The 20451-nt window shown below is 25.2% G+C and overlaps 1 long non-coding RNA gene across 1 annotated transcript; it reads right to left on the bottom strand.

Moving 5' to 3' along the window:
- Window positions 1–1648: 1648 nt before the first annotated feature.
- On the bottom strand, window positions 1649–2085 carry LOC135930486 (uncharacterized). The gene is made up of 3 exons (XR_010572786.1): window positions 2039–2085; window positions 1874–1980; window positions 1649–1827 (listed from the first exon to the last, which is right to left on the bottom strand). It is a non-coding gene; the product is annotated as an uncharacterized LOC135930486 (long non-coding RNA).
- Between the last annotated feature and the right edge of the window lie 18366 nt (window positions 2086–20451).

Here is a 20451-nt window from a genome sequence, read left to right as displayed (position 1 = left end):
ATTAACCCTTCAATACTCCGGTGAAAAAAATGACATTGGGGTTTAATAGACCCCAATTTCAAATGTATATATGTCCAGTTATATTCATTATTTTGATTTAATATTTGAATATAAGATAGAACTAACCTTAAACTTGATAAAATATTTATTTATTTTTATTTCTTAAGTTTAGATTAAAGATGGTGAGGATAATTATAATTTGTGCCAAAATTTTCTAAAAAAAAGCTTACTTTTTTAAAATTGGAAATTAAAAATTAAAAAAAATAACTTATCCATCATATAATCCTGATAATTCATAACATGGATCTTTATTCTTCAATATTAAAAAAAAGTTACACTGATAAATTCAAATATAAAAAAAATATTGAACATTGAAATATGTTAAATTTGACAATCTAAACATTTGTTACATAAAATATTAATGTGTTCTAAACATAAATTTATTTTGCATATTTGACAAAAATATTTAGTTTTTTTATCCTTTTTTCTAGGACACACACCACACCTTCCTATTGAAGACTTAATATTCTCACTTTGTTGTTTGCCTAATATATTGTAAATAGATTCTTTTAGAATTCGCGGCAATCTGAGGCAATTTTTTCTTATTTCCAAATGGGGAGTAATAAGTTCCATAGATAATTTTTTAATAAAACTACTTCTAGTAATTGTTTTGTTTGTGTTTGCAGTATATATAATATGGGAATTTATGGTTGTTATGTTTAAAAAAGTATAAAAAATGGTTAAGGGCCATCTATATGACCTTCTTGAAATTGAATAATTTTCTGTCATTTGGTCAACCATGTCTACACCACCTTTAGTCATATTATAAAAAGTTATGATTTCAGGTTTTTGTTGGTTATTATTATCAATATTTTTATTATGATGAAATGTTGATAGTATTATGACATTTTTTCTTTTTTTTGGAACATAAATCCAAATATACTTTTATAGATTTCCCTCCCCTTTGTTAATATAAAATCATTAGGAATTTGTGGTTTATTCTTCCTTAATGTGCCCACTAATGTTAATTTGTGTGTATGTAGTAAGCTTAATGCAGTATCATAACTTGTAAACCAATTATCCATGGTTACATTGCGACCTGAACCAGATATTGGAAGAATTAATCTATTGACTACATCTGCTGGTTTATTACTTATTTGATATTGTCCCTCTGGTTGATTTCCAGTATATATTGGCATCCACCAAGGAGTATAGTTTTATGCCATATTTGGATGGTTTGTTTGGCATGTATTGTCTAAATGGGCATTTAACACGAAATGCTGGAAGCATTTCATCTAGGGTTGCATATTCTGATATTGTATAAGATTTGTGGCCAACAAAATCTTGAAAAATATTTCTAATGTGTGTTGCTTTGTCTACCACCTTTCTCTCTTATCTTGTTAGTATGTCATCAAATCTCATTGCATGAATTAGAAATCTGAATCTTATAAGAGGCATTGTTACTCTAAATATATCAATTCCAAACCCATCAGATTTCCATAAATCAGACATATTTTGATGGTTAGATTTAAAAATTCCAGCTAAATAAAGAATTTCCAATATTACTTTGAATTCAATTATATCAACTTCTTTTGTAGAACTTTCATATTGATTATAATTTTGACTTACATTTTAATTTTTAGTTGGTATGATAAATTATCTCTTCAATCATTTTTGGTGTTATGAACAAGTCAAAACATTTTTCTGGAGTGTCAGCTAATTTCCCATATTCTTTTACTCCTGGCTGATCAATAACTATATTTTGCTGACGAGTTCTTATTCTCTGATTGGGAAAATCCTTTTTCCATTGAGTAACCTTATTTTTAGCTAATTTTAAAGAGAAATATACTATGATAAATGATTTTATATTTACCTAAATAATACTTAAGCTTATTATCTGTTTCAGCTAATATATCTTCTTCTTCATCTAATTCAGATTGTGTATCATGATCACTATCATACATAAAATCTTCATCCTCACTATTAATTATATTATCCAAATCACCTCAAAAAAAAAATTACATTTATATATATTTACTTTCAGAATCTGCAAAAATCATAGTAGATGATAGAAATAATTTAAAAAATGAGTTTGTTGGAGAAAATAACATAAAATAACTCCACCAGAAAAAATATTTGTGTTTTCAATTTCATATATCTCATTCAAAATATGTTATATTCAAATTTCGTTTTAATAAATTTTATAATATAGTGGTATATATTTATAATTATAAAATATTTTAAAAAAAATTTTAAAAAAAATTACGAATTTACTCCGGTGGGGTCTCACAAACCCCAAGAAGTCACAAAATGCTTATATGTTAAAAACTACTCAACCAAAATATGTGAAATTTGGAATATAGATTCTAAGATATATTTGATGAAGCTACTGAAGAATCCAGATCATGATAATTAAACGTTTTTATGCAATATCATTTCCAGCATGCCTAGGGTTTCCTACACCCCACCGGAGTATTGAAGGGTTAATAAAGTTAAAGGTACAATATGATTCAAGTTAAAATCTACTCTCAGGTCATCATATAACATGGTGGCAGCAATACAGTTCTTCCTTTTTCATTTAAGGTGTAAATAATAATTAGGCGCGTATGCAGCGGAGGAGGGGGGAGTAGGGAGAAAAATCCCCCCCAAGCCAAAAAATGCAGATGCCGGATTATATTTTTTAAAAATACTAGTGTTAATACTAATTTATATTTGTTAATATTAATTATATTTGTTAATATTTATTTATATTTGTTAATATTTATTCCTATCTCATATGTATATTTAATTACATTTATTTATCACATTCATCTACTAAGTTATTTTATCAATTACCTTAGATTTCAAGTTTTCCTTGGCGTAATATTTTACCTGTTATTTTCAAATATTAGTGGCGTAATATTTATCTAAATTTCTAGTCAAATAATAATTATCTATGAAACTTGAAAGAAATTTTCCTTAGAAGCAAGAAAATTATTGGATTCAATACTTATTCCAAATTTTTTTTCTCATTAGAAAGTATTATTTAATTATACAACTATTTTATGTTATATTTTTCAAAAAGACATTGATTTGATTAAGAAGATGAGAATAGCGAAGAGCATTTTATTAGAACTCAAGGAAATTATAGCTAATGTTGATGAAATTTCATATTTTATATCTTATTGTTGAGTCAAAAGCAAAGCTATACGTGTTTAATATTTGTCTCCCTCGACTTGCTAGCAGTTAAAATATTAATATAGGATCAGGAGTATTATAAAACAAATGTCCCAACTCTTAGATACATTTATAACCCAAATAAATGAATGGTTTTTAATTCATCATGCAGCACTTTCCAATCTGCAGAACTTCCACAAAAGCCTTCCCAACCTTTTTCATATGGTGATAGAAAAAAAAAAAAAATTTGTTAAATTTTTATGATGTTAAAGTATCTTATGATGCCTTATTAGCTGAATAACTATGATTAAAAAATTAACTATGGTTGATATAGTACCAAAAAATGCTATGGATGCTTTGCATCATATCAAACACATTTTAAATTATATTCCCAATGTATTAAAATGGTTATATATATATTAGCAATCTTCCCATTAGTAAACATTTTCTTTTTTAAGAAGAATAACAGAACCTACAGAGGTACTATTTGCAGAGCATGGGTCGGATTTTTTTTCGGCCCGACCAGGCTTTTTTGCCCGGTCCGATTATTTTGGATTTTTATAGCTAATAATGGCGATTTCAAATATTTGGTTTTAAAATATATAACCCGACCCGGATATTTTTTTCAGGCCCGTCCTAATTTTTCTAAAATAAATTATATTTATTTTTAATTTTTATAGCTAATAATGGCGATTTCAAATATTTGATTTTAAAATATATAGCCTGGCTCATATTTTTTTTTTTTTAAATTTAGGCCCAGCCCAGTGAAAAACATACCTATGAAGTAAAACTTCTGAAATTAGATTGAATGGTTTGGATATTTTGAATATTCATAGGCATTTAACGCTAAGCAAGGATGAGATAATTGAAAAATTATCTCAAGAAATTTTTTATGTATTAATTTATATTTCCAACATTTAAATTTTTTATACTTTATATATAAATTTTAAAGGCTCAAAAAATTTAAATTTCTATTTTGGGTCATTTAAGAGATTCATATGGTGGTTATATTCACTTTATATTTTATAATTCACATTTATTTTATAGTTTTTCAATGCCGCCAGTTATATCCGTTAAATATTTTTCAATTCACATTTATTTCATAGTTTTTTATATGCCGGATTAAATATAATTTTTTTATAATTCTCTTTAAAATTGTATATTAGAAAAGTTTTTAGTTCTAATAAATTTATGATCAATAATATTTTTAAAAAAAAATTATTATCCCCCCCCCCCCCCAGACCCAATTCCTGCGTACGCGCCTGATATTAATCACTGATTCTAATACATCGATGGTAAAAATATGACTATTTAATTTTTAAACGATAAATTATGTATAAAATAAAATATTAATAAAATTAGAATATTAATAAAAATAAAAATAAAATTGTAATAAATATTAGATATATGAAACCATTAAAATTTTGTTCAATTTATTTATTAAACAATACGATTTCTATAAGATATTTTGATTTAAGGATGTCCAATATTTATCATATATTATTTTTAATAAAAATTTATTCATTATATATATATAAAGTCATATCACATTTTTTCATAAGGCTAATAGTTCATCTATGTTACTTCTTGATTGCTACTGTCCACAATCTCAATTATGGATTTTGAATATGATTGAAGGGAAAGAATTACAAATAAGATTCTAATTTTTATAAAAATAGCACAGATTTATAAGCAATTTCTAACCTATAAAAAATTAATATTTTAATTGTAACTAGTTAAATATTTTTAGTTACATTCTCAAATATATAATTAATTATAGACTAAATTATCTTTTTCAAATGCAGTTACAGTAGTTTTTTTATCTATGTAGAGGCATACCAATTACTCAATGCTATAGTTTTTTGTAATGTTTATTTTATATCTTATGATTTGTAACATTGAGAACTTTATTTTGATTGGGTTATCTCGTTCTTTTAAATCTTAGATTAGTATGGATTGCTTCTATTTAATAAAAAAAATCACTAATATACATAATATTAAATACCTTGATCGAGTTCATCTAAAAAATTATATTTTTAAATAAACTTCTCGTTAGATTCAAAAAATACGCAAATAAAAATTTTAATATTGCTTTAATTTTTATTTATATTTTTAAATTTGTGGTAGCTTTTTATAATTACATTAACTGTCGGATTGGCAGGTTATCAAATAGAAATGACAAATGTTAGATTTATTAAAAGCAATTTATAAAATATTCCGAATAATTTGTTTAATTCAGACTAAATAATTATTCATATTCTTAAATATTCGATTCGAATTTTTTTTGAATAGGCCTATCTTATAGATGTCACATTTATCATTTATAAGATGATTATAATTGTAATTGCTTACACCTCGGTAGGATTCAATAAACCCAATTTATTATTTCTTGCTTTACACTCGGTTTATTTTTAACTTGCTTACCAAATTCTCAAGCTGGGATTCAAAACGGGTGACAATGAAAAGCCATATAATATTCAGATGCATTGAAATAATTTTTTATTCCTCACCTTAGAGCACCTAAAATAGTAAAGGGACTGATATTTATTCAGATTAAATTTACTTCTTAGTATTGATTTAATTTCTCTAAACATATATTTACTAATTTTATATACATATTAATATTTTATGTGTGAAAGTCGACTCGTTTAACTATTTACAAATTATAAATAAATGATAACAATAAAATTTACCATATGGTGTAATAAAAAATGGCGCTAAATTTTAGAAAATTATAGATTAGATATAAATACATAATTTTATAAAACATCTCTATTTTAAGCCTCCTGCTATTCAGAAATGCCAATTAGACATATCTGGTTGTATCTAGACTAAGTTATTTACCAATTTAGTTTATAAATTTTATCATTATTATTAAACGTATACATATGAGGCCCAAAAAAAATACATACTATATCGTCTATTATTTAGCAGGTTAATTAGGAAAATAACATATTTATGAGGGTCACTAAAAACCTTTTAATTAAAACAATTACTCTGTTATAATTATAATAAATTATAAATGGAGGCTATTTTGGTTTAATATTTCATTTAATTTTTTTCTCCGGTCATAGGTTAATATTTGAATAGTAGCTGATATTTATATGTTAGAAAAATAATAGTATATAAATATTTCATTTTTGTTTATTTTTTTATTAAGTTATATAATCATTTATAGATAAATTAATTTTTATGTCAAAGTTTTAACTCTCTTTTATATATTGAGAAAGTTTTAGCTAATAAGATATGTGAAGAATATAAATCAATGAGGACTACTAGCCAACTAACAGGCAAAATTTCAATTGTTTTATTTTTAAGATATAGTAAGCAATAATTTTATCTAATTTTATAGCAGTATAATTCAATTTTAGAAATATTAAATAGTAGAAATTATGTAATTTTTGTACAACATAATCAATTTATAGCAATATTAAATATAGATATTATGTAATTAAAAATATAAATGGTAAAACGCAACACCTTCCTACATTCGACTTGAACCCTTTCACCAGCTTACACCAAACTCCTTTTAGCATGCTATCAATTTCCTAATAATTCAACCCCAAGAAAATATTTTCGGTCGAGGGTATTCAACGTGGTGAACACCTCGGATCCTTACTTTTTAGTTTTGATATCAACAACCTAATAAAATCTATAAATTTATGTACTCTACCGCTTTATGCAGGGACGGATAGCTATGGCCTCGAAGGATTTTTTTAGCGGCCTCACATTTATGGTGTCTTTGCCCCCATATCCCCATTGTGCGGTTTCAGTCCGCTATTGCCTATCCTTAGGCCGGGTTCCCTTAAATGGCTTCTTCGAATTACATGATTTTTATTACTTCTTATTTTTGAAAATAAGTTCAAATGATTTTCATTTTTAATAAAAAAAAAAGAATAGTTTGACAGGGTAATCATATATTTTATTTTATAAAATTGCAGATCTAGAATCATATTCATTGCTCATATAATATTCATTGCACATATATATTTTATATTAGATTTACAACGATATTGCACTAAAAAATCAAATCATACATCACATGTTAAATATAAAACAATAACTCAATATATAAAATCAATTAATTACTCATATAAAATTATTGCAATTAAACAATATTGCACAGAGAATATAATTGCTGCACTTATAAATTCCGGCATCGAACTATAAATAGATATAAATAAGTTTTAAATAAAAGAATTAAGAAATATATAATTTTTTACATCTCTCATTAACTTTGAACCTTTGCGCAAATTAGAATATATTCTGGTTCAATCTGCGCTGATAGTTATTATTCAACTGACATCATTAAAATGCTTCTAATTTTTCTTGGCCTATATTAGTTCTCAGTCATTTTTTATAATTTTTAATTTACTAAATGTTCTCAGCTAATTAACCTGCATAAATGACGCAATTAAAATGTATTCATATGCAGAAATAAATTAGTTTATATACTTATGTGCATATTGTAGCGTTTAAGAATTTCATACACGCATATTAAACAGTGGTTACATTTATTATCACACTCTGAATTATTATCGTATTGTAATATTCCATCTCTTCATTTGACTCCTCACTTGTAAATAGGATATCATTGTCGGTTTCATTCAATTCTGCTGCTAAATCTTGAATACACTGGCAAATAAACATAATTTATTACGTAATTTTTAACACTCAATATATTTTACCAGTTTTTCCAAGGCTTTCAGAAATACTTTTACTATTCATTTCATCAAAATGCCATCAATGCTGTACATTCAAAATAAGATCTCTATTCGCAGAAAATCTTTTAGACAAGCTGTTTATAATTTGATCATTTATAGGACGAAATACTTCGGTCCTATAAAGTTCAAAGGTTAAGGACGTTCATCTTAGCTTCGTGACTATATCTCAAGCTCGTTCTATTCGATTTTTTGGCAGATCATTCTGTAAGATACTCTAAATTAGAAGCCAATTTTATTGCTTTATTTAGAATCGATGTAATAGTTATCGATGATACATAAGACATAGCCTATTCTATCATTTTCCATGCTGACATATTATCTAAATTTTTAGTTTGAATATATAATAACAGTAGCCCCATTATTTCAAACCAAATATATTATAGCCGCTTAGAGTTTTAATTTTACATAAATTATAGATCAAAGATTGCGCTTCTGATGGGGTTTTTCTCAAATGATTTATTATATATTATAAATTGAAGTGCACTTATCGTTATTGTGCAACAAGCTCTCTTTACCATATATCCATCAAAGGGCTTTTTCACGTGTCCGCCACCTTGTCACACCTATTTTTTGCAGCTTTCTCAACTTGTTTTGGCCAGATGAATTATTCTGGTTCACCTAAGCATCCATCCTTTTATATGATACCCAAAGAAAGTTGTTAAACTGTTCAATAATCCAAATAAATTTTTGCCTTCACGCATGAATCACATATACAGAGATTTAATATGTTACTGTAACACCAAATATACAAACTACCTGGAGCCTCTTGTCGAGCTTGCAACCCAAAAATTTCACCCCGCATATTTGCAGAATTATCAAGATTATCCAATTATATTTCTCATTTAAATTTCATGTTTAAAAAAGCATTCACTCAAGAGATAAAAATCCTTTTCAGAATAGTTTATAACTTTGTAAGTGCGAAAAACCTTTCTGTTATTTTGTCATTATATATGTATTGTAGATAAATGGTTGCTTGACATAAACGCGAGTATCTTGAGAACTATTCATTTGTAAACTAAACCGTTTGTTACTAATCACCTTTTTATTAAATTCCTGATTTGATCATGAAGCTAATCAATAACTTTGTTGATATTTATATTTGACAACAAGAGATAACCTCTTCCTTCGATTATGATTTGTCAGAGAGTGTGAGATTTTCTTTTCTACGTTTGCTATTTAAAATAGCCTTCTCTGACTATTGATCATTCTTTGATAAAATACGAATCATTTCCAGGAAATTCCAATGATTTCCTTATAATATCTAAAAGAACAGGAGTTATAGTCTATTTTGCAAAAATTGGTTTTAATAAACCCAGATAGTCTCCCTTAAATAACGCCAGAACATAGCCCTAGGGTTACCAGATTATTTATAAAAGCGGGGGGAATTAAATAAATGATTTTATTTCTTAGATTTTTAATTAAATTAATTTTTGTTTTTAAATTCAAGTTTCTGCCTCCAAGTTATTTATTTAAATTTGAAACTATTATTTCTTAAAGGGAGAGTTCATTGCGAATGTTTTAGTATTTTCATTATTTGAGGCATCCATTAATATAGAAAATAGATAATTTTCCGTCAAATCCTCTATAAAATTTTTTCAATCAGTGTGTCTATAATATTCGAAACTAATTTTGAGGCTCTAGTTCTTACATTTCATGTTTTGGGCTATCTAATTTAATCAGAAAAGAGAATATGCAATATGTTTTCAATGCAATCTGTAGATAAATAACTAAGCACTTCGAGTGATAGATGTATGTCGCTTTGGATATTGCATTTATAGTATTATCGATAATCCCATAAATTAGTGTTTAAAGTATTCGTTTGATATTTTTTTTAATGATTCCTTATCTTTTTAAATGAATTTATATATTTTTGCCTTGTTGAATGTTTTTCATATCTTGGAATCCTCCAAATCTGATATTTTTATATATATTATACAAATTTCATTTCAACTATTTTGTTTATCTTCTCCAAGACGGTTCCATCGGTCCACTTGTGGGTAAAAGGCGATATTAATTCTTATTTTGAAGTCGTTTGAAAAAACTTTCAGACAAGCGAAATAGAAAAATATTTATATTGGAGTTAATAAAATAAAAACATCCAATATACATTTGTATTTCGTAGATACATTGGCCATTTATTATATCACCCGTGGCACTCAAATTTAATAGTGTAGGGGTAGTGAGGAATAGAGTGGGGAGGGGGGGGGGTGTTATAATATTTACAATTTACTTACTTTTTATTTAATATTGTTTATTGTATGTTCTTGTGCTTTTTCATTAAAATAATAAATTTTAACAGATGTTACATTACAATTTGATATATTATTTTTAATTTGAATATACAAATATTTTAATTAGATTTAATAGTACTATAAAATTAATTACAATAGGCTTATATTTATTTCAGAAACCTGCAGGCCCGGCTTTCGTATTTTAATTTTTTTAAATATATCCGGGCCGGGCCTGAAAATCTTTTTAAAAAATATCAGTAAATTCGCAAAATGTTAAACAAGTTAATTATAATATGAACCAATTACAAACATGCACGATAGATATCAATTGCAATTGATTTATAAAGCTGCTGTTGTAAAAATAAATAGAAATTCTTAGAAGAGATATAAAATAAAAGCCTTAATTACATTAGGGAACAATAAATATAAATATTAAAAATGTGGAGGCCGGAAAATTTTAAAATTTAATAGGCTGGGTGGGGGGGGGGGGGTGATGGCTTGTAATTTATCGGCCCGGACCTAACTTTTCGTAAAATTATAACGGGTCAGGCCACGGATATGATATAACTCTTAGTAAATTATGTATAACTATAATTTCTTTATCTTTTTAAGTAAAATCAGGTATGAATTGTAGGCACTCTTAATTATTAAACAAACCTCCAAAGTTACTTGATTTCTATCTGATTTAGATCCCTTCAGTGCATAAGCCATTTATAAGTTTTGTTATTAAATATATAATAATTTGAAAGATTGTTATTTAAATCCTATAACAAGGGGTATATTGAAGTTAAAAATTAAAAAATGAATTTTGTGATTTGGCAAAAATTTATGAATGTGGTATCTGAATTTACAAAATCTTTAAATGTGAAAAGGAAAACCACAAAATGTAACTTTGTAGAATAAAAAACTTTGCAATTTTGCAATATATTTCAAAGTAAATATCAATTTACCTAAAAGAAATGGCGCTACAATATAAAATATGAGATTAATAAAAATCAATTTTTAGATAAATAGGAATACTCAATAATAGTGTTGTTAAAAAGTCGAGTTCTTACGACTTGCGACTCGAGTCGTAGTCGTAAAAAACGGCTCCGACTCAAGCCGATCAAGGAGCCGCATGAGTCGGCCCACTTAGTCGGCTCGCTTAGTCGGCTCACTTAGTGGGCTCAGAGGGTAGCTTGAGTTTATTTTAAATTTAGAGCCAAAAATTATTTTTATGTTATTGAGAAATTTTAAATAATAATGTAGAATTTTATTTATTTATTTTTAGTAAAATAATTTATTTTATTTATATTTTATTTAATGCAAATAATATGTTTTGATTTGATTATAATAAAAATGGATTTATTTATTTGATTTTTTTTTAAATAAAAAAAAATTAATATTTTTGAGCTAAAAATTTTTAGCAATATTATATCAGCAACTATTGAAATAAAGAGAGAATTTACCCGTCAAAAAAAATATTTTTTGAAGTACAAAAATATTTTTGAAACATATTTTGCTGATTTTTTGAAGAAATTTTATTCTTTTGTTTTATCATAAAATTTTATTCTTTTTTTAATTATATCATAAATAAATAATCTTTTAGGTCAAATATTCTATAGTTTTTTTTATATTATTTTTATAAATATATCTATATTTTAAGTTTATTATTAGAGGTGGCTTTTTCTAAATATTTTTTTAATAAATATATTTATATTTTAAGAATATTAAAAGAGGTGGTTTTTCTTTTTCTAAATAATTTTTTTTTAAATATATCTATATTTTAAGTATATTAAAAGAGGTGGTTTTTCTAAATTATTTTTTTATTAATATTTATGTCAAACTTTTTTTTAATGCGACAATTGTCATATGCGTTATTTTTTAAGATTTTTGAAATTTTTGGACACAAAAGGGTTATAATATAATTTATATTGTAAAGATATTATATTATAAATTCAATGAAGATGTTCCCTGGAAAAATGATAATTATCATAATAGGTAGGTATATTTTTGAACATATAAGATTTTTTTGTGACGCTAATGGGCAAAAATATGTTTCTTTAACAGGTAAAATTTAATGTAGATGTACCCTAGATAAATGACAATTGTCATAATAGTTATTTTTAAAGTTTTTTAAATTTTTTTGACGTAAATAGGCTAAAATAAGTACTGCTAACATGTCTAAATAAAACTTCAATGAAGATGTACCCTAGAAAAGTAACAATTGTCATAATCGTTGTTTTTAAAGTTTTTCGAATTTTTTTGACGTAAATGGGCTAAAATAAGCATTGCTAACATGTTAAAATAAAATTTTAGTGAAGATGTACCCTAGATAAGTGACAATTGTCTTAATCGTTGTTTTTAAAGTTTTTCGAATTTTTTTGACGTAAATGGGCTAAAATAAGCATTGCTAACATGTTTAAATAATATTTTAGTGGAGATGTACCCTAGAAAAGTAACAGTTGTCATAATCGTTGTTTTTTAAAGTTTTTCGAATTTTTTTGAAGTAAATGGGCTAAAATAAGCATTGCTAAATGTTAAAATAAAATTTAAGTGAAGATGTACCCTAGATAAGTGACAATTGTCATAATCGTTGTTTTTAAAGTTTTTCGAATTTTTTTGAAATAAATGGGCTAAAATAAGCATTGCTAACATGTTAAAATAAAATTTAAGTGAAGATGTACCCTAGATAAGTGACAATTGTCAAATTCGTTGTTTTTAAAGTTTTTCGAATTTTTTTGACGTAAATGGGCTAAAATAAGCATTGATAACATGTTAAAATAAAATTTTAGTAAAGATGTACGATAGATAAGTGACAATTGTCATAAACGTTGTTTTTAAAGTTTTTCGAATTTTTTTGACGTAAATGGGCTAAAATAAGCATTGCTAACATTTTTAAATAATATTTTAGTGGAGATGTACCATAGATAAGTGACATTTGTCATAATCGTTGTTTTTAAAGTTTTTCGAATTTTTTTGACGTAAATGTAAATATAGATTGCTAAGATGATAAATTAAAAATTTAATGAAAATGTACCCTAGATAAATGACAATTGTCATAATAGTTGGTACATCTCCACTAAAATTTTATTTAAACATGTTAGCAATGCTTATTTTAGCCCATTTAAGTCAAAAAAATTCGAAAAACTTTAAAAACAACCATTATCACAATTGTCACTTATCTATCGTACATCTTCACTAAAATTTTATTTAAACATGTTAGCAATGCTTATTTTAGCTCATTTACTTCAAAAAAATTCGAAAAACTTTAAAAACAACGATTATGACAATTGTCACTTATCTAGGGTACATCTTCACTAAAATTTTATTTTAACATGTTAGCAATGCTTATTTTAGCCCATTTACGTCAAAAAAATTCGAAAAACTTTAAAAACAACGATTATGACAATTGTTACTTTTCTAGGGTACATCTTCATTGAAGTTTTATTTAGACATGTTAGCAGTACTTATTTTAGCCTATTTACGTCAAAAAAATTTAAAAAACTTTAAAAATAACTATTATGACAATTGTCATTTATCTAGGGTACATCTACATTAAATTTTACCTGTTAAAGAAACATATTTTTGCCCATTAGCGTCACAAAAAAATCTTATATGTTCAAAAATATACCTACCTATTATGATAATTATCATTTTTCCAGGGAACATCTTCATTGAATTTATAATATAATATCTTTACAATATAAATTATATTATAACCCTTTTGTGTCCAAAAATTTCAAAAATCTTAAAAAATAACGCATATGACAATTGTCGCATTAAAAAAAAGTTTGACATAAATATTAATAAAAAAATAATTTAGAAAAACCACCTCTTTTAATATACTTAAAATATAGATATATTTTTAAAAAAAATTATTTAGAAAAAGAAAAACCACCTCTTTTAATAATCTTAAAATATAGATATATTTATAAAAAAATTATTTAGAAAAACCACCTCTTATTAATAAAATAAACTTAAAATATAGATATATTTATAAAAATAATATAAAAAAACTATAGAAGATTTGACCTAAAAGATTATTTATTTATGATAAAATTAACAAAAGTATTTCTTAAAAAAGATTTAAAAATTTATAAAAAAATCAACAAAATATGTTTCAAAAATATTTTTTGCTTAAAATTTTTAGCTCGAAAATATGAATTTTTTTTTATTTAAAAAAAATAAAATAAATAAATCCATTTTTATTATAAGATCGATCAAAACATATTTGAAATAAAATTAAAAAAAATTTTTGTTTGATAATAATAAAATATTAACATTAAAATAAATAAAATAAATTATTTCACTAAAAATAAATAAATAAAATTCTACATTATTATTTAAAATATCTCAATAACATAAAAATAAATTTTGGCTCTAAATTTAAATTAAACTCAAGCTAACCTCTGAGTCGACTAAGTAAGCCGACTAAGTGAGCCGACTAAGCGAGCCGACTAAGTGAGCCCACTATACGAACCGACTAAGCGAGCCGACTAAGCGAGCCGACTAAGCGAGCCGACTAATTGAGTCGACTCGAGTCTGAGCTGTTTTATCGACTAGAAACTAGGCTCGAGTCGTAGCTAAGTCGACTCGGCTTAGCCGTTTAACAACACTACTCAATAATGATAAAAATTTACCATATTTTACTAAAATAAAGATTTCAATTTAACTTTTTTATAAACTTTCTTTATTTTTCGACTCCGTTAGATCGAATTCCTCAATTACGAATTTTATGCGCATAGCATTATTTTCTATCAATATTTTGTTGAATATTTTTTAAAATCCAATTTTTTTGAAAATAAAAAAAAAATTTTTTTAATTTTATTTTTAACAATATATATTTTTAGCCGTTTAAAAGCATAAATTTGAATACTAGAATAAATTAAAACGCCTTTATATTAATGGATTTTCTCCAAAAAGGTGTATTAATCCAACATAATTTCGTTAATTATAGTTTTTATTATTTAAAATAATTCTATCATGTTTTCATTTAAGATTTATAATTAGGGACGTATTTTGGAAAACTATGTGTGCCTTCATATTTTCAAATAATGGGAATCCATATAACCCTACTTTTTTTAATAAATAAGCCTTGAGTTAATTTTTGCCAAATTTTTGCATAGATTCTTAACCAAAATCTTTAATTTACCAAATCTATGAAATTATCGTAATAGTTTACCGACAAAAAATGTTTTATATAGGTAACCATTTGGCTAAGAAAATGAGAATTTACATTGAAATGTCAATTTAATAAATTATAATTTTGTCAATAAAAAAATAGAAATAATATTAAAAATATCTGACTTATTCTGAAATCTTTAATTGAGAGAATATCATTGATTTCTGTTTTGCCTAATTAAAAATATATGAAATATGTTTTAAAAAATATGTAAAACTTTAAAAAAAACTTAAAAATCTCTCATTTTCATGTTAAAATCTCATGAAACCTCGAGCGCTGATAACTGGAAAGAAAAATTATTTTACCATTTTTACTTACGGAAAAAAATATATGGTTCATTTAAAAAAAATTAAATTACCCTTTTCATACATAAAAAAAAAATCCTGGTCAAGGCACCAACTTTTACTTACGGAAAAAAATAACTAAAAAAAACTTTATTCTTTTTTTCCACAAATCAAGAAATATATCTAAGAATTAATTACAATCTTCGAATCATAAAAAAAATTATTATTTCTTTTAAATAAAATACAAAAATATCTTTGACCTCATTTCTTTTTCATATAAACATATAATATATCTTTGACATCATTTCTTTTTCATATAAAAATATAATATATCCTTGACATACTACAACAACCATCATCATCTTGTTTTTATAGTTTATTTAACAAATATTTAATTTTATAAAATTTTAAGAAAAAATTTGTTCTTTTACATTTCCTATCCACCATTTTTTAACATCTAGGGATTTTTATACCCTCTTTAATAAAACCAATTTAAATTTACCCATATATCACCCCCCCCCCTTCCCAATCAAACTTAATTAATAAAAAAAACTACTCTCTATCTCATTTCAATGATGATCCTGGGTCATAGCCATCCACCAATTTAGAAGTTTTGGGATATTTATCTTTGAGTTCTATATTAAACTTACTACTCCCATATGAATAAAAATGTACATAATCAATAGATTTTTAATATTATTCACAATAAACCTTCTATAAATGCACTTAAAATATTGACCTATAACTTGAATTGGGTTGAAATACCACAGACAAAATTTAGGCAAAACAAGAATGAGGTGGCAGGGCAATTACAACTTTTCAGTCTAATGCAGATCAATATATACGGTGGGACAAGAATAAGTGTCAAACTGTATTCTAATAAAAAAAAAAAATTCCAGAAGAACGTAAGAAAAATATGTAAATAAAAGTAGGAAAAATATTTAAAGAAATATTCTAAAAAGAAGAAAATTTATCTTTTAAAATAAAAATTGGATAAAAAAGAGGTTTAGATTTATTTTTCAAGATGTAGGTTGAAAAAGAAAAATTATTTTGATAAGATTATGTTACTGTAGGAATATAAAATCTAAAATTAAAAACAAAGAATTATAAAGGTACATTTATAGATAAGATATAAAGAAGTTTGTGTTTAGTTATTTGAAGGTGATAATTAGGAATTTTATATTTAGACGTTACTGGTAAAATTAAAAACCATGTGAATTTTGAAACTAATAGAGACTATGATATTTTAGATTTTAAAATTATTATAAATTGATCACTAGAAATAACTATGACAAAGAAAAAGAAACATAAATTGCGAAGTAAAATTAAACTAATAGTTTGCAAAGATATAATAATTTAAAATTTCGGCAAATAAGATTAGAATATAAATTTATTGTTAGAAAATAGTTGATGTTGTTTAAATTCTTATTGAAGAATTACGTTTAACTTTTATTTTAAGGGCTGCGAAAGATAAAACAGCCTCAAGGATTTGATAAGTGAATGTAGTATAATATTAGGTTGTAGATTAAATCTTAATAAAGAGAAACGGCTTTTGTCATTAGAAAATTTATGCCGCAATCGAGCTCAATTAGAGATCGGATTTTTTTTTTGAATCAAATAAGATTTTAAGGCAATTAGGCAACTTTATTCTAATAATTGTTAAAAGATAGAGAAATACTAAAAAAGAATTGATAATATTTATTTTAAATTGTTTTAATCGGTTTTAGAAATAAGAAAATACCGTGTAGAATGAAGAAATAATTTTTTTTAAATAATGATATGGATAAGAAATACTTTGAAAGAGAAAAGGATATTTTTTGATTAAAAAAATACTAGTTACAAGAGTGTAAAATGTAAAAAAAGTAGGAGAATTCAAGATGTTTTTAAAAGAAGAATTTTAGTGTAATATAGTGATATATAATGGTGAAATAAAAAGTACGTTTTTTTTAAACAAGTTGTGCTAGAATTAGAGAATCATCATATTGTGTTTTAAAATTTATGATAGACATAATTGTGAGAATCATATTTATAAAGGAACAAATTGATGATAGACACAATTATGAGAATCATATTTTCAGATAGAATGAAATTGATGAGACATAATTATGAGAATCATATTTTCAGATAGAATAAAATTGATGATTTGATTGGTTTTTTAACAAGTCTGCGAGAGTTATGAGAATCATAATTTTGGTGTGTTGAGAAAGAGACTTACGAGAAGATAAGTCAGTTGGTTTTCAACAACGAGAGTTAATAAAAAAGTAAAAAAGATAATTATTCCAGTTGTTTTTGAACAATAGGCGTGAACCGTATAAAGAAGAAAAGAAATGGATATGGTATTTTTTGTTGAAGAACAGGAGATTATAAGGATTTATAAACGAAATAAATGCATAATAACACAAGAAGACAAGATTTTTTTGAATAAAAATTTAGAACTAAGATTTTTTAGATTCAAGATATTCAAGAGAATTTTAGATTTAGATTCAACTGTAGACATGTTTAACAAAGGATGTGGATTGATAGCTAAAGGACAATTACCTACAAATAACTCAAAGAAGATATGGATTTGGGCTTCATTGAGGGTAGAGGGGTGATAGAATTTGACATAATAGTATAATTAATTGAGCGTATTTTGACTATGTATTATAATTTTAAGATTTAATTTAGAGAAAAAAAAAGAGAAGTATATTGAAATTAAGCTTAATAGATTTTGTAAGGAAAAATTAGATTAGATACATTAAGACAAAGTGGACATATGATATATTTTATTGCTATATTGGATTTGAGAATGAATGTAAGAAAAAGTGATAAGGAAGTGATAAAATATTTCAGAAGTGATAAAGGGTTAAATAGATTATTTTAGGTAGATATTTTAGATGCGATTACCCGAAACCTTAAGACAAAGGTCAATGAGAATAAAGATATCTTAAGACAAAGTCGATATCCTGGCAAGTGTAAACTGTCGTGGAAGACTCGGAAATCTAAAAGATTGATACAGTTATAAGAATTAGATGAAAGGAACTAAACAATTACAAGAGAACGTTGGAAACAAGAGACTAGATAGAACAGATGTTCAAGACTGCAATCGTTAATCGCTGACCAATATAGCCAGGTGTTTACTGAAACTCTAGTCTAAGATACGAAAGTCGACGACCTTAGAGACAAGAATTCGTGGAAACAATAGTAATCGCAGACTTGGAAGACTTTTTAATTTTTTTACTTTTACATATAATTTTTTATTCATTTTTACTTTTATTTTGATTATGTTTTTCACTTTGTATTTGATTATAGTTATTTATTTAATAAAGATTTAGAATCATATTTTAGTATATATTTTTATTTTTATTATATATTTAGGTTTTTAAGTTCACAATCCCAAATACTCTCAATTGTGACAGATTATTTAGTAATATTAATGATAATCTGATAAAATAATTTTAAAATTATTCAAAATAATAAAATTTATGAATTTATCTACAACCCCCCCCCCCCCCACTCTCCCATTCTGACTTCTCTTTTAGCGACATTAGTAGAGCATTGAACTAAGATCATTTTGAAACCCTTAACTAAATAAATGTCATATTTGAAAATAATTTTTAAAAATTTAACCCTCTGGTATGTGTTACTAGTGACCCCTATGAAACTCTATATAGATTTGGATTGTTTGGAGAAGAAAATTAAAGGTTTGTATTACAAAAATAGATTAATTGCAAATATAATTAAAAAAATTCCCACTTTTAATTGAATTTAAAAATACAAAAATCATAAATATCATTTCTAATGGCCTTGGAGCAAGAGATTTGATAAATCTTTAAAGGAAATTACCCCCCCCCCCAATCTTCTTAGAATATTGATAGGTGAGCATCTTCCCAGCCATTCTAGAGAAAGCTGACCGGTTTAGCAAAAGGGAAAATTAATAATAAAAGCTTGGCTACTTTAATTTCTTTTCGATTGTAATGTCCACTAACGTTTAATTTGCACCTTGCTGTCAATTTTTTTAAAAAGTTTAGCTGTAGAAAAACCTACTCCCGTATTGTTAAAAGACTCGATTTTGGTCGATTTTTAGAACCCGTGTAAGATTTTAGCTAAAATAATATTATGTAAACCTGGTGATTTTGCTCATAGATGACAGAAAGGTTTGGAATCCATTTGCCAAATCTCGAGACTTACATAATATTGGCTAAAATTTTAGCCGTTGTTAAAAAATAACCTACGGGCCATTTAACAACATCAACCAGCTCCATGATTTTTAAATAATTTTGCCGTAACTTTTTAAACTTTGATAATTATTATATTCATTTTTCCAAATTATTTTTATATAAATTCTAAATGACTCAAAAAATTAACAGCAAACTTATCTGTAATTCATAAAGGGAGGTATTCCAAAACATACTAGAATCAATCGATTTATTTAAAAAAAAATTTTAAAAAGGAGCCTCTCAAAAAATGACAAAGTTGAAAAAATAACACATGGACGGAAGAAAGAAAAAGGTTGGCGCTAACATCAAAATTAGGAATAATAAAATTTTATTAAAATATTTCATAAATATCTAAAATTTATTTTAATAATTCAAATATTATGACATTAACTAAAAAACATCTATTTTTATAAAAGTTAAAATGCAATAATCCTAGTAGATCCTACATATAGTATCAAATATTATTAAACTTTTAATTATATCAGTACCAATGCTCCTTCCCATAGCTCCATCACTGGCCCATAAGATCACATAGATAGAAATATTTAAGACTACAATACATTTCCTCGCGTTATCAAGCCCAAATAATTTATTCATATTCTTTAAAAAAATATATAACTTTTTTTTTACAAAATAAAATTTATTTATTAAATATGAAATATTTTTTAGTTTTATTTTCAAATTTGTAAAATT

This window comes from Gordionus sp. m RMFG-2023, chromosome 5 (genome assembly GCF_954871325.1).
Source record: "Gordionus sp. m RMFG-2023 chromosome 5, tfGorSpeb1-WG-v2, whole genome shotgun sequence".
Taxonomy (NCBI): Eukaryota; Metazoa; Nematomorpha; class Gordioida; order Chordodea; family Parachordodidae; genus Gordionus; species Gordionus sp. m RMFG-2023.
Note: the sequence above shows the minus strand (reverse complement) of the source record. Positions and strands in the feature narration are given on the sequence as shown.